Here is a 14,663-nt window from a genome sequence, read left to right on the forward strand (position 1 = left end):
CTCCACTGTCCACTGATCCATTCCCCACTGACCAACCAACCCCCATACCCCCACTGACCACCTAATCCCCATCCCACTAACCAACCAATCTCCCCAACCAACCAAACATACCCCCCCCCCCCAACCAACTCACCTCCCTGGCCGAAGTACCCCCACTGACCACCCGACCCCAAACCCCCAATGACCAGCTGAACCGCCCACCCCCACCAACCTTCCCCCCCCCCCACCTCATCCAACCGACCCCCCCCCGCCACCAATCCTACCCGCTTACCTTACAAACTTACCTTCTCCTTGGCTTCTGAAAGTGGCCAGAAACCTACCTGTTTTATGGCAACTGGTGTTGTAAAAAAGGAGGTTGTGGCTCTGATCCTCCAGCCCTGGACACAGGGCCTCAGGACGGTACTGCACTAAACAGTTCTTGCCCGGCCTGAAGTCGGAAGGTCGGGCGAGAAAGGTGAGGCTGCGTTTCCAGGTAAGAAACAAGGAGCAGAGTGGCAATCCGAATCTGATTGCCACTCCACCGAAGTTCAGGCCCAATATCTCTTTTCATACGCATCTTGTAACGCTTTCCTGAAAACTCCGATGGCTAGAATTTTACAGCCCCGTCATGGCAGGGACGGATCTGTATCATACAGCAAGCCGTTCTAAACTCCAACTCCATTGGGCTGAATTTGCCCGCTGTTGGGGGGGAGGGAAGTTGATGGACGGGCATGCTTGGGTGCGCTTCCGATCGCACCTCCAATCGGAGGCGCGGCGCCATTTTACATGGGCTGGCCAATTAAGGCCCGCCCAGCATGACGTCCGCACAGAAGCACTACGCGCTTCCTGTGCGGGCGGGGGGAGGTGGGGGGGTGGGATTCCTAAAATCGAGAGTGTGCTCTTCTGCGCATGCTAAGGCGCAGGCTAAGTGTAGCCTCAGGGAGATCAGCTCTAAATGTGAAAAAGCTCAAAATAGAAAAATAAAATTTCCCTAACATGTCCCCTCACGTGACAATGTCACATGAGTTGGGACATGTTCATAATTCCCAAAAAAACTTTATTAAAATTTTTTAAATCCTACATGGAACCTCATCCCGCCGGTGGATGAGGTTTCATGTTTTTTCTACTTCCCGCCAGGGCTCCCGGCCTGTCCGACAACCTTAAGGTTGGACGGGCAGGTCCACTAATTACTTTAATTGCCCTGTCAATGGCCTCAATTGGCCACTGACAGGTCGGCGGGTGCGCAGCTGATTTGGCTGTGCCCCTGCCTTCCTGAAAATTTAAATGGGGCGCGGTGACATCGGGAGTTCCACCTAACGTTACTGCGCGTCATTTTACGCGTCGGCGAGCAGACCCCGCCCCCGCTTGCCGACGGTAAAATCCTGCCCATTCAGTTCAGCGGGACCGTAAAATCCCGCTGTTATAAAATTCCAGCCAATGATTCTGTGGGCAGAACTTTCCAGCTGACGTGTGGATGGCGTAGCCCGCATGTCAGCGCGTAAAATGTCACGCGAGCGTGCCGACATCCACACGCGGCATCGCGATATTTCGGTGGGCGGCGCGATCAGTTCGCCCGCCATTAATTGAAGGGCTGGTTAAGCCCCTTAACTTGCCAATTGTGTACGATTTTGAGGGGCCCGTGCGAACTTCAGATCAGCGCACGGGCCCAATGGGAAGGCGGGTAGGAGATTATGTAAGAAAACTTTTACAATGTCGGGATATGTGGACTCAGAGGGGCTGTTCATGTTTTACATGAAGTTATAACTGATGAAAGTGTTTAAAACATACCTGTATGATTGTTAGTAGTCCTCATCGATTTTCAAGAGGTTTTTGTGTAATTTGAAACCAGTCTGCAGACAGCATTCTTTTTCAGACTTGCAGCTTTCTTTAGCCTGGGGCTATGGGTTCTGACCTCTCCACTGGAGGCAGCTCCCCTGAGGAGGAAGGGAGGGATAGAATAAAGAGGAGGCCAGGACAGGGCAATCAGCCTCCAGGGGAGCCACCTTTGGGAGGCCAGGCGCAGACACAAGGGGCACAGGGCCAAGAGGTTGTCTAAGGTGCAAGGGGCCGCAGAAGACGCCACTATCCTGCTGACAGGGTATACAGGCGGCGAAGCAGCTACCTCAATATGACTGAGGTGCAGTGCCAAAGGAGGCTCCGACTCTCAAGGGAGATAGTCAACTATATCTGTCAGATGATTGGCCCTGAGATCTCCTCTAACTGTGTGAGTGGACACCCCATGCCAGTGGCTCTGAAGGTGACACTTGCCCTCCACTTCTATGCCTCTGGCTCCTTCCAGGTCTCGGTGGGTGATCTTTGCTGTGTCTCCCAATCAGCTGTCCACACTTGTGTCAAGCAGATTACAGATGCTCTGTTCAGACGGGTATCCACCTTCATCCACTTCCGCTGCGACCAGGCAAGTCAGGCACAGCGAGCCAGAGGCTTCACGGCCATTGCTGGCTTCCCCCGCGTCCAGGGTGCAATAGACTGTACACATGTGGCCATCAAGGTGCCAGCAGGTGAACCCGGTGCCTTCATCAACAGGAAGGGCTTCCACTCCATGAACGTGCAGATAGTGTGTGCTCACAGGATGCTGATTCTACAAGCCTGTGCAAGGTACCCAGGCAGCTCCCACAAGGCCTACATCCTCAGACACTCCCAGGTGCCGGGGCTCTTCAGTGCTCCGGCTCGGCTGGATGGTTGGCTGCTGGGTGACAAGGGCTGTCCCCTGTGAATGTGGCTCATGACGCCACTACACCGTCTAAGAACAGAAGCTGAGCAGCCATACAATAGGAGCCAGGGCACCACAAGGGCTGTGGTGGAGAGAGCCATCGGTCTTCTCAAGATGCGCTTCCGTTGCCTGGACCGCTCAGGGGGCGCACTCCAGTACCCCCCAGATCGTGTCTCTCTGATAGTGGTAGTCTGCTGCATCCTGCACAATCTTGCGCTGGAAAGGGGGGATGCAGTTGACGATGAAGACCTTCACGCCCTGGATGAGGCTGCACATGATGAATCCAGCAGTGCCTCAGAGGATGAGGAATCACAGGGCGATGATGAGGGGCAGAACGATGACCCGCATTTACACCAAGGAGGCAGGGACACCCATGACAATTTAATCCAAAGAACCTTCAGCTAGCTCCACACACATGGATCAACAGGAGCAGCATTGCCTGGAACTTCCACACGTGGCACTTAGGTGCTAAATCTTCCACCTTATCAGCTGCAAATAAGGCCTTAGTACAGAAACATCAATGTCCACTCTAACATTCATGATAAATATGTGAAAAAGAAAAATGCACCACAAACAAAAGACTCTCAGCCATGGTTACAAACGTGGACTTTATTGTGTCCAAAATTAAAGCCCACATGATTATTTCACAATGACAGAAAAATGGGTCCCTATTCTAAGGCCAACACAAAATCACCAGTGACATACCCGGGGAGTGCCTAAGGTGCCTTTTGCTTACGTTGCCGGGAGCTACGTCTAGGTGCCGCCCCTTCAGTTGGAATGGCTTGTGAGACAGCCTGCTGACTCTGCTGTCCTATTGGGCTTGATGACCTTGGCGGGTGTCCTGTGGCCTGTGGAGCCTGTGTTGGCCTCGCCTGGGAGGGAGTGGCCAGTTCCAGAACTGGCACCTCCCCAGTTGTCACAGCCTCAAAGGAAGCAACGTTGACTGGCAGAGGGGTGGAGGAGCTGCTGCCCTCATCCAGAGCATCATGAGAGGAGCTCGCAGCAACGACAGGCAGCTGCTGCACCGACGTGAGGTCCAAATCTACCTCCCTGCTCACCGCAGATGCATGGGCACTGAGTGTCGGCGCTTGGTGTCCACAACATCTCCCACAATGGAAAACACCACCTGTGGCCAGAACCGCTGTGAGGGCTTGCAGGTCAGAGCGTAACCCAATCATATTTTGATCCATTTGGTGGAAGCCCCTCTCTATGAGAGTCGCCAATCTCTCATTGAAGGAATCTGATGCTCTGCCCTGAGAGCAGATTCTTTGTGTGCACTCTGCCTAGACTCCTCCATTGCAGAGAGCAACTGAACCACTCCCTCATGCAACCCTGCCAGATGCAAACGCACTTCCTGCCGCCTTTCCTGCAGCTGCTGCAATGGGGACAACTCCAGAGGCACGTCATCAGTGCCGGACTCAGCATGTGCCTCGTCCCCTGCGGCCCTCCGGCTGCTGGAGCCATTGGCACTCTCTGCCCCGACCATCTCCTCCAGCGATCGTGATGTGCCCTTTCCACTGTGACCCGGGACACTAGCCAACGGTAAAGTCCCCACCGAGGTGTGTGTGTCTGCGCTGGTGTCTGGCTGGCTGAAATGATGTGCCGCAAGTTGCACATGTTGCCCCTCAGGTGTTGAGGGGGGGCCGCGGGGTTGAGGTGTGGGTCGCTCTGGTGGTGATGCTGAAATTAACAACAAGGTCAGTGCATCAGTTAGAGTACATTCAGTTCAACCTCTCATCCCTTTCCCCCCCACCATCTTAAGTTGCTCATCCTTAAAGACCCTAAGGAGAAGAACATTGGTGAGGTGGAAATGAGTCAAGACGGGCCCCAACCATTAAACGCACATGCAGACAGGCTGGTCAGATGACCTCAGGAATCCCACATGGCTTGTTTTGAACCATAGGAGTGGAGAGAGTGCAGAGGTACCTAATGTGGATGCATTGTGGTCTGGATAGTTGCGGGGCTGAGGAAACATCGTAAACAGTGGCGACATTTTCCGCCGAACACAGGAGACTGAGGGGTCACATTATTGACCTTCATTCCGTAAGGAGGGGCATAGACCGGGTGGGCAGAAGGCAACATTTCCCCTTGGCGCAGGGATGAGTAATGTGGTGGCATTCATCTAAGTTGAGTGCCATGAGGTTCACAGCTGAGGTGCTGAGGACCTTTTGGACAAAGTAATGTGGGGCGCACTGGCTGAAAGGGTGCTGGAGGACCCAAACCCCCTCAGATGAAATAAGTCTTTGGGTGTGCAGCAGCGATCCAATGGCATGTTAGACCATGGTGATAGTGGTCAAATGGGATAAGGTGACTTTGGAAGATGGTGGAGACGCTATTCCTCAAGGGGACGAGGGTCCCTCCTGTATGACCCAGATGTCAGAATGCCTCAGTCTGTGAATGAGCAGTGTTTCAGCATTAACGATTGCAGCAACCATCAGTGGTTTGGATGGTGTGCAGACAGAGTGGATGGGACTGTGGACCTCAAATACCTGCCCGCTGGACCCCAGCCTCGCTGCCCCTGGCCTCCTGCCTCCTGCCCAGCTCCATGGCCTGCTCTTCAAAGGGTGTGAGGCGCTGGAGGAGGGCGCGCCCACCACCAGTCGTCAGGCACTCCCGGGCATTGTGGTTACTTTTTGCCTGCAAAACAGAGAAGAGGATTTATTGGGGCCGATCGCTCATGTAGTCTGCACGCGCACACCGCACCCCAACCACAGTGGGCTATCTGAGGCCTCCAGCGGCTCCTGTCCACACTACTAGTGATGAGTCCCCAGAAGATAGTACGGCTGGTCCCAACCCCCTCCCCCAACGGTCCCCTTGGACACATTCGGTGTCCATCACTTTGAATAATACATGGGTCCTAGCGCCCTTGGAAAGGAGAGCAAATAGGTGTGGCGCCGAGGCCAGCAGATGGGACTTGCCCAAAAAACCTTGAGGCACCCCTTGGACGATCTCATCACCATCAATATGACATGTATTGGAGTTCTGAGTATGTGTCGTGCGGCCTCCCCTGCAGGTTGCCCCAAACTAATCAAATGCCACAGAAACCAACATATGCTGCGGGGAGAACCCTTCTTCACCTCAACCACTAAGGCTGGTGTAAGCATGGTCAGTACCCATTTGCACACCCAGCGTGCGACAGATGGCCTATGCAGTAATAACAGCAAGACATGGTGTAGGGGGGTCAAAGGCTAAGGCTGCCTTCTGGGTCAAATGGCCAAGACAGACATGGTACTCACCCATCCAGAGCGCAGCAAATCATTGAAGCGTTTTCGGCATGTGTGCCAGTGCGCCGGACGTCATCATGGGCACTTACAGCCTCGCCCACCTCCTCCCATGCCTGGCTGGTGACATAGGAGGCTCCCCTCCTCCCATCCTCAGGATACAGAATCTGATGCCGGTTTCCCACCTCTTGCAGAAGGACAGCAAGGCATGCATCGGAAAATCTGGGGGCACAGTGGCCCCCCCACTGGCCTCTCCTGCAGCCTGCCCCCCTCCTCCTCCACCTCCTCCTCTGCCCTCCATGCAACATTTCTTGATCTCTGAGTGGCCATGGTGCACTGCTTCAAGCAGGCTGCCTGGCCACTCTTTAAACAGGTTGCTGGCTCCCCATTGGAACCGGCAGTCTGAGGCCGCCCACCCCCGCGACTATTTTCCCGTTCTCCACAGGAGTCGCAAAGCCACGGTGTGGGCCTTAATTGGCCCACCCATGGAAAATGGCGGCGCGGCCCGTTTCGCCAGCAGCAATCGACTGCCCGCCGCTGAGTTGGTCGGGCCCACCCGACCGGCAAACGGAAAATTCTGGCCTGTGTTCTTTTTTCAACATTTTCAGCATCTGGGCATTGCTAACACAGCTCACTCATGTTGCTCTTGAGAAGATGGTAGTCGGCCGTCTTCTTAAACCACTAGAGTACATGTGGTGAAAGTGTTAGGTGGGGAGTTGCAGGATTTCTGAATATCATGGTGAAAGTAAGTTAGTTAAATTCCATTTAGGTATGGTTGTTATTGGCAGGTTGGCTTTGAAATGTAAAAAGACTAATCTGAAATGAATGGATAATTAATTAGCTAAATTAATATAGAACTATAGAACGCATAAATAACAAATGAATAATCCTACTTTTCATCATCCTCACAATTAGTAAGAAAAAATAATTATCTCTTTCAAATTTATTATGCAGATGGATAGCAGACCAAATTACTGGTCACTTAGGTAACGACACAATATAGTTAATTCAGAATTTTTAAAAAATGGACCTTATCCAAGCACAGAATCCTCATGTGACAAGTTATTTTCCATTCATTTTCATTGTACAGAATTCCAGCTCCTGTGTTAATAATGCAGGTATTGACCTATTTATGTGCAATTGCTAACCATTAGCCCATGCATTTTAAACTAGTCAACAACTTTGAAATAAAAACGGAAATTTCAGATAAATGTGTCTGCTGCTAAATATCTTACTGCATGATTTCAGTGCTCCGATTATCAAGCCTTGATTCAAGGACGAGATTTTCGAAGTATTTTTGTTTTTCTATCATACCTTGGTATCTCTCTCACAAGTTCATGGCACATTTTGCAAATGTGCTCACCATCATTTAAAGCAAATTTGATTAAATGTTTTTTGTGTTCGGATTACATTATCCAGTGTTGGTTGCATAAAAAACATACTTATCAGCTAGCTGTATCTAATTTGAAAAACGTCTGATCAAAGCATTACGTTTATTGGCAAACTCTTTGTGTAGCAATTGGACCTGATTTTAAGTGGTGAAGTGTGAGATTTAGGCCAAAGAATTTGACTCTTCAGCGCCACTAGAACCGTCATGATGGAAGTTGGAGATGCCGAAAATGGCAAGTGCACTGCTTACAGCCACTTGCGCCAGAGTCTTCCTCTCCACACGCCATGCTTCTCCCCTCCCCCCACCACCCTGCCCACTACCCACTAATGCTATTTAAAAGACCAGCCGTCCAACTTGCCAGTGTTGACTCTTGCAAAGTTTGTGGGAAGTATGGGTTTGCTTGGAGGCATTGTGACGATTTGTTGGATTTTTAAGGGAACATTTCTGCATCCTGAAGGCTGGTTGGAGTTTTCTGCCTGGTGCACAGAAAGCCTGCTCCAGTTATAGAGGCTACCCTGCAGCCCCTCTTAGCCTGCAACATACCAGGAACATGGAGCAGAGGCGAGAGGGGAAGCTGTGTGTCGAGGGAGAAGGAGGCTTTCTTTCCATGGAAGCTCTACCTCTCCTACCTGTACCTCAACCAGAAACAGTGTTTGAGGCACCTATGGCTCTGCAAGGAGGTGCTCAGTGAACTGTGCCACCTCCTTCAATATGACCTGGAGCCACACAGCAGGGAGGTGATGGCACAACCAGTGGCCCTTAAGGTTGCCATTGCCCTCATCTTCTACAGAAACAGATCCTTTCAGACAGGAGCAGCCCACAAAGCCAAATCTTCCCAATTCATCAGCGAAGTGATGGAAGCCCTGTATGCCAAGAGAGTGGACTTCATAGTCTTCTCCTATCCCAGAGAGAAGCAGGAGGAGCAACACCTTACTTTGCCAGGGTAGCAGGAGTCCCAATGGCACAGGAAGCCATCGACTGTGTGCATGTGCCTCTGCAGGTTCCAGATAAGAAAGGAGAGAGGTACAGGAAACACAAGGGCTACCACTCCGCCAATGTGCAGTTAGAGGCTAAGTGCTGCCTCATGGAGATCGGCTCAAATGTGAAAACAAATTTAAGGAATAGAAAAAGTTTTACTGGCATGTCACCTCATGTGACACTGTCACATGAGTTGGGACATGTCCATAACTTTTATTTTAAAATATTCAGAAATTTTTAAATCCCTCATGAAACCTCATCCCGCCCGCGGGGTGACATCCGCGGGCGGGATGAGGTTTCATGAAGGATTTAAAAATTTCAGAGTATTTTAAAATAAAAGTTATGGACATGTCCCAACTCATGTGACAGTGTCGGTAAAATTTTTTCTATTCTTTAACTTGGTTTTCACATTTAAGCCGATCTCCCTGAGGCAGCACTTAGCCTCAGGGAGATCTGTGTGCTCTTTCGCGCGTATGCATGAAAGAGCGCACTCCCAGCTCAGGGAATTCCACCCCCCTCCCCCCCCCACCCCCCCACCATCCCCCGCCAGCACAGGGAGCGCATAGCGCTTCCTGGTGGACATCATGCTGGGTGGGCCTTAATTGGCCTGCCCATGTAAAATGGCAGTGTGCCCCCAATTGGGGGCACCGATCAGGAACCTGCCCGCTCCCGCAGAACCCCCCCGGCGGGGGGACGATCCTGCCCAATGACGCGGGGTGACATCGGGATGCTCGCCCGACGTCACCCCACATCATTTTACGCGTCGGCGAGCGGGCCCCACCCCCTCACTCGCCAACCGGAAGATGCGGCCCAGTAAGTTAACACAATACCCTGGACAGTGGAATTCCAAATGGCTTTTCTCCAGCTTCAGTTTCGTTGCACAGCAGACTTATGCACAAATGCTAGAGGCTTCATTAAGGCTATTTCACATACTCCTGTTAGATCTTACATGGCCTTCTGATCTCACATAGCTTTTCATTGTCCTTTATATATGTTTCTGTCTTTTTAATATGTAAATTATATTGCTCCATATGCCATATCTTCCTCATAACATAAAAACTTTCATGTTGCCAATAACCTTTGGGAAAAATAAACACATTTCTTAGCCCTGCTTATCTGGCTAGTTCTAAGCAGACTAAGGTCCCTTTGAAATCCAAATATCCCTTAATTTGTCTAAAAATGCAAATTCCTTTCACACCTTACATGCTAAGCCAGCATCCATGTTTACTCATTAGCATGTCAAGCACCTAGCTTCTTTTGATGATTTAAAGCTTCCAGTCTATTTGACTCCAAATGCAATTAAATCACAGACAGACCCAACTATACTTACCCCCATAAAGCTGCTTCACAATAAACCAGAAGATTATATGTTAATTTCATGACAACTGTTGTTTTATTTTCTATGCCTTTCTTTGAAACCAATTCCTCCACAGCTTCTGTGTAATGAGTGCAGCTCCCCTTTAAAATGCGCAGGTGGGCTAAGGCACTTGTCAGCCAAATATGCTGCATGGCTCCCTGTCATTGCAACCAGCAGAGCATTCAGTGCTGGGCTGCACGATGAAATTGTTCAACTGAGGAGGCAGGGTGAAGTTTGCTTGCTGCCTGTCTCAATGGGATCAGGCATGGGTGAGTCCCAAGTTGCGACTCCCCCTTGTCTAAAACAATCAAATTTTCCCCCTGAATAGTTAATTGAGGCACCGCTGTTTGAGTTATTGTTGTGAAATTGAATGTAATGATACAGAAAATTGTAGCAGTATTACAATCAGTCTCTTTTCATTATTCTGATTTGCTTTGAGTGTTATTTTAATAAAAGGTAATTTTACTACATTGAAGTGGAAGTGAACTGATGTCAACAATTTATCATCAGTTCACATCATTCCAGTTGTTGGATGTTTCAGAAGACAGATGAATTTCCTAAACAAAATCCTTAACCAGGAATAAAGAGGTAGAACTTCAGCTTACGCTGTAGCGCAAAATGGGCAGTATTGCATTAGCCGCCCCTTGACAGCAATGAACTGAATATCAAACAGGATGTAGTAAGGGTAGTCGATATGATACCACCCGCTTGGTGCTACTGTTCAAGCCAAATATCAACCCCATGGTGTGCTAGTGTGTACGATCATTTTCCATAAAGTGCTATGCAGAAGCGTTGGTGTCTTCATGTCCTTACTTTTTAACTTAGCAGGGAGTAATGATCCACCTGAAAACACTTGGACTACTTTAACAAAGTGAATTAGCTAAAGCTAACTTTTTAATCATTAGATAATAATTCCTGAAGAACTGTAGTTGTGCAGCTTGCAGGTGTATCAACACCCTATGCCATTTTTACGTGTGGGCTAATTTATCCTATACTTCACAAAGCAAATTTTCCAATTCAAGCTAAGTCGGCTTGGGAACTGATTGGACAAAGATCAGGTTTTCTTTCAGGGAAAAGAGAAAATCAAATGATTCAAATCTTAATTGAGCATTTTTCACTTTATATGAATTTGCAGCAAATTCTTTGTTCATCTCAGTAAATGAGGGAGCTTAATACAAAGAGAGAAAAAAATGATAATGTAAGTATTAACACCGGGGCAGTGAATCTATAGACTCTGATCACGTGTGCTGTGCTGAAGTCAATTTTGTTCCATTCTGTTTTCAGAGGGCTTCCTGTCCAGGATGTTGCTATAGCCAAAGCCACATCCTATTTGATAGAATGTCATGGGATGTGCAGAGTGTGAAAACCTGTCAGAGTTGGAAATCTTTTCCTTTCCATTTTGTTGCTGGTAAAATTATTGATTGATGACACAATCACCAAAATATACCATTGCATCTATAAACATTAGGTTGCAATGAAAGGCATTTCCCTCCACTTATAAGGTCCAAAGTGAAATGAGCTTGGACTGTCTACAAAATAAAGCGCTTAATATTTGGGTGCAATACTGTCAGTTTCAGTTAGAGAGCACAAGAATGCTAAGTGCAGCTAATGAGATTGCTGCAGTGATACAGTAAAGTAGCATCAGAACGGCCATTCAGCTCCTCGGGATTTTTCCACAATTCTGTTGGATCTGGTACATTGGCTGATCTGTACATTAACTCCCTTTATCTAACTTTGCTCCACATTGTTTGATACCCTTACCTAGAAAAAGTCTGTCCATCTCAAAATTGAAAATTTCAGTTGATCCACAGCCTTTTGGAGGAGGGTCTTCCAGAATTTGCTCGGGGCTTGTCCCCTCTCCATTGCCACAACTTCAACAGAAATGAACTTAACAGGAACATTTCCCACATTCATTTTGTTTCTAGCAAAATCACTGAAGCACTCTAGAACGCTTGACTGTTTTGCCAGAGAAGGTAAAGGGGAAATCTTCCCACTATCCCTGCAGTGCAACCAGCACCATATGAATGCAGGGTGTTCATTCCTCACTAAAGAAATGAGTAGCCCGATCTTGATTTGCATTCAAGTCAGACAATTTTAGCGATATCAAAACAGACTCCCTTTGTGCTGCCTAAACTGTTAAATTAATTGCATTGAAAGCGTATGTATATTTCTTATATATGCTGTTTAGTTCATTTCCTCTGGAGCAGTCCCTTAAACTTGTTTCATAAATTGGTTGCATCTTCGCTGCAAGACGAAGAGCAGGGGCGTCTGATTGTTTAATAGACTACAGTGAGCGGCCTGGGGAAACAGGCAAGGGAACTGATGTTGATTTAAATCTGATTAATCCACTCAATCCCACTGCTAACAAAATCAGTTTAAAAAAAATGTCTGCACAATCACACTGGTAAGTAAAAACTTATTGATGTGCATCTGTATAGCTCGTCTCATCTGGGACATTCTGCTATTTAAACTGGGTAATAAAATTGCATGGATCAGCGTCCTTGAGGCTACAGAGATTGTGTTCAGGCTTTTATACATGTGAAATGGCACAACACTAAGCTCCTGTTACATTAATAACAACAGTATTCCAGTGTTAGTGCCAGGCGAGGGGTGGCTTCAGCACATTTGGTATGTTACACTTTCCTAGCAGTCCCAGCGTTCACAACAACTAAGACAACCACTGCATATGTATGAGCTTCAGATACAACCAGAGCATTCCACGGGGTTCATTTTGACATTGGGCAATGCTGTAAAGTGCATGATAATGGCTCGTTCCATTAAAATCTTCTCCCAGCTTTGGTCTCCATTAACTTCAGTGGAAAGTAAAATCGGAAGAATTGTCTAACAGGAGGCTGAGTTGATATTGTGCACTTTTTAGCAAAACTACCCTTAGTGTGGGCAACTGTTATGACACAGCGGATGATGTGTGCCAGGCAGACCAAATCAGTGAGGGAAACTTGATCATGTGGTCACAACGGTTTTGCAATTTGTATTTCATTTCAAGATGTGTGCCCTGAATTCAGAAGTAATCAGTCCACCATGACTTCAGAGATTTTTTAGAAAACTAAATTAAACATTAACAAAAAGAAAAGATTTCAAGCATATACATAGGTCTATAAATTACTACTCTAATAACTCCTAAAACCCCTAATTAATCTGACTTCCACTTACTCACCCATTAAGGAAACAGTGAAAACAAATAGGTTTTCAACTGATCCAGTCAAGGCAGCACAATACCATGGACAGTAGAATTCAAAATGGCTTTTCCCAGCTTCGGTTTCTGTAGACAGCAGGCTTAATGCACAAATACTAGAGGCTTCTCACACATCTGTTAGATATTACAATGCATTCCCTAACACAAAGCCTTATCCTCCTTTATACATGTTTCTCACTTTTAATGTAAATTCCATTGTTCCCATATGTCTTTGAAACTTTACCTTTCTCATAATATAAATATTTCCATGGTGCTAATATTGTCAGTAACCTTTGGGAAAGATAAGCACACTGCTTGGCCTAGCTTCTCTGGCTAAGTGTAACATCCTACCATCTCTTTGAAATTCAAATTGCCCTGATTTATCTAAAAATGCAACTTCTCCTCACTTTACATTCTAAAACTTCAGCCATGTTTATGTATTTAGCATTTCAAACCTAGCTTCTTTTGATGAATCAAAACCTCCTATAAATCACACACACACACACACATGCACACACAGAAACTATCCAAATTGCACTATTATCCTATTTTTTCAATAAATAACAATAATATTATGAGAATTATTATACTTTCATGGCACAATTTACTGGCCTAGAAATTGGATCATGCCGTATCCATTTTTCAAGCATGAAACAGGTTCCCAAGTGCCCAAATGGCAGCATACGCACACCTATGCCATGCTGGGAATACATTCCTGCCTTATTGGAGATCAGTAATGTACAGGGCATGTGCCAGAACAATGTAAAAGCATACTTATATTATTTAAATAAGGGTGCTATCTTAATTGTAGAACCCTTTTGTGAAATTAGTTTGTCTCAGCACTTGCTTTGTCACATGTTAAGCTTGCCTATCATCTGGACGTCTCCTAATAGCTCTTTATGTGGCTCGGTGCCCAATTTTGTCTGGTAATGCTTCCATGAAGCACCTTAGGGCATTTTCCAACATCAAAGGCACTGTATAAATGTAAGCGCTTGATTTCTCAGAATCCAGGGAATAATCTCACTTAAAATATGCTTCCATTTTTTTAAAAAAATCTCAGCTTTGCACTTGTTTCATCTTTCTTTCCCAGATGCAGAAACTCACAAAACCCCTTTTAAAATTCAGATCCAAGTTACATGACAGTAAAACGTAATGGAGCCTGGGCCACAGCAATTAAAAGGCAATATTCACAATTCCCTGTCCCAGGCAGGCACACAAAGAGAGATGCCAATTGGCCACGTGCCATTTATTATGAGGTTAGGAGAGAACCTGAGGCAATGCAAGCTGTTTCCAAGAAGTGCATCTTACCTTCACCTTTAAAGTATTTTTGAAGAAAACCTATTCTAACAACAAACCACCAAATTGCTGAATTGAATGGCATTGAATGCACTCTACCTCACTCTGAACCTGCAAGATAGTTCCTTACTTTGTGGCAAGTGCAATTCAGTGACAAAGATACTGAATATGCAATATTTCACGGCCCTGTTGAATGCTTGAGTTGAGGTTAATTTGGGTTTTGAGTGCTGTGCAATAAGCTGATGCCTGCAACAAAAGCAATTGCTTCTTATCAATCACTGCTTGTATGGATCTGGTTTAATCCCGCTTGATAGCATTTGGCTTATTTGGCAGTGCTTCTTCATTTTGCCTGTCCTCACACATTGTTAACAAAACCATCTATTATATAGCTTAAAATGGCTCTGCATCAAAAAAAGAGTTCAGTAACATACTCAGGTTTTCCATGAAAGGTACCATTAGAAGTGTAAGTGTCATTCAATTTTGCCTGAATTTCCTCCATTGTGCAATACATTGTATAC

General features: G+C 46.9%; 1 protein-coding gene across 1 annotated transcript in view; it reads left to right on the forward strand.

The window, feature by feature from the left end:
- whrna (whirlin a) overlaps positions 1-14,663 on the forward strand; it is a 199,360-nt gene that overhangs the window by 137,275 nt on the left and 47,422 nt on the right. The window lies entirely within an intron of this gene.

The sequence above is a fragment of the Cetorhinus maximus genome, chromosome 10, assembly GCF_964194155.1.
Source record: "Cetorhinus maximus chromosome 10, sCetMax3.hap1.1, whole genome shotgun sequence".
In the NCBI taxonomy this organism is placed as follows: domain Eukaryota; kingdom Metazoa; phylum Chordata; class Chondrichthyes; order Lamniformes; family Cetorhinidae; genus Cetorhinus; species Cetorhinus maximus.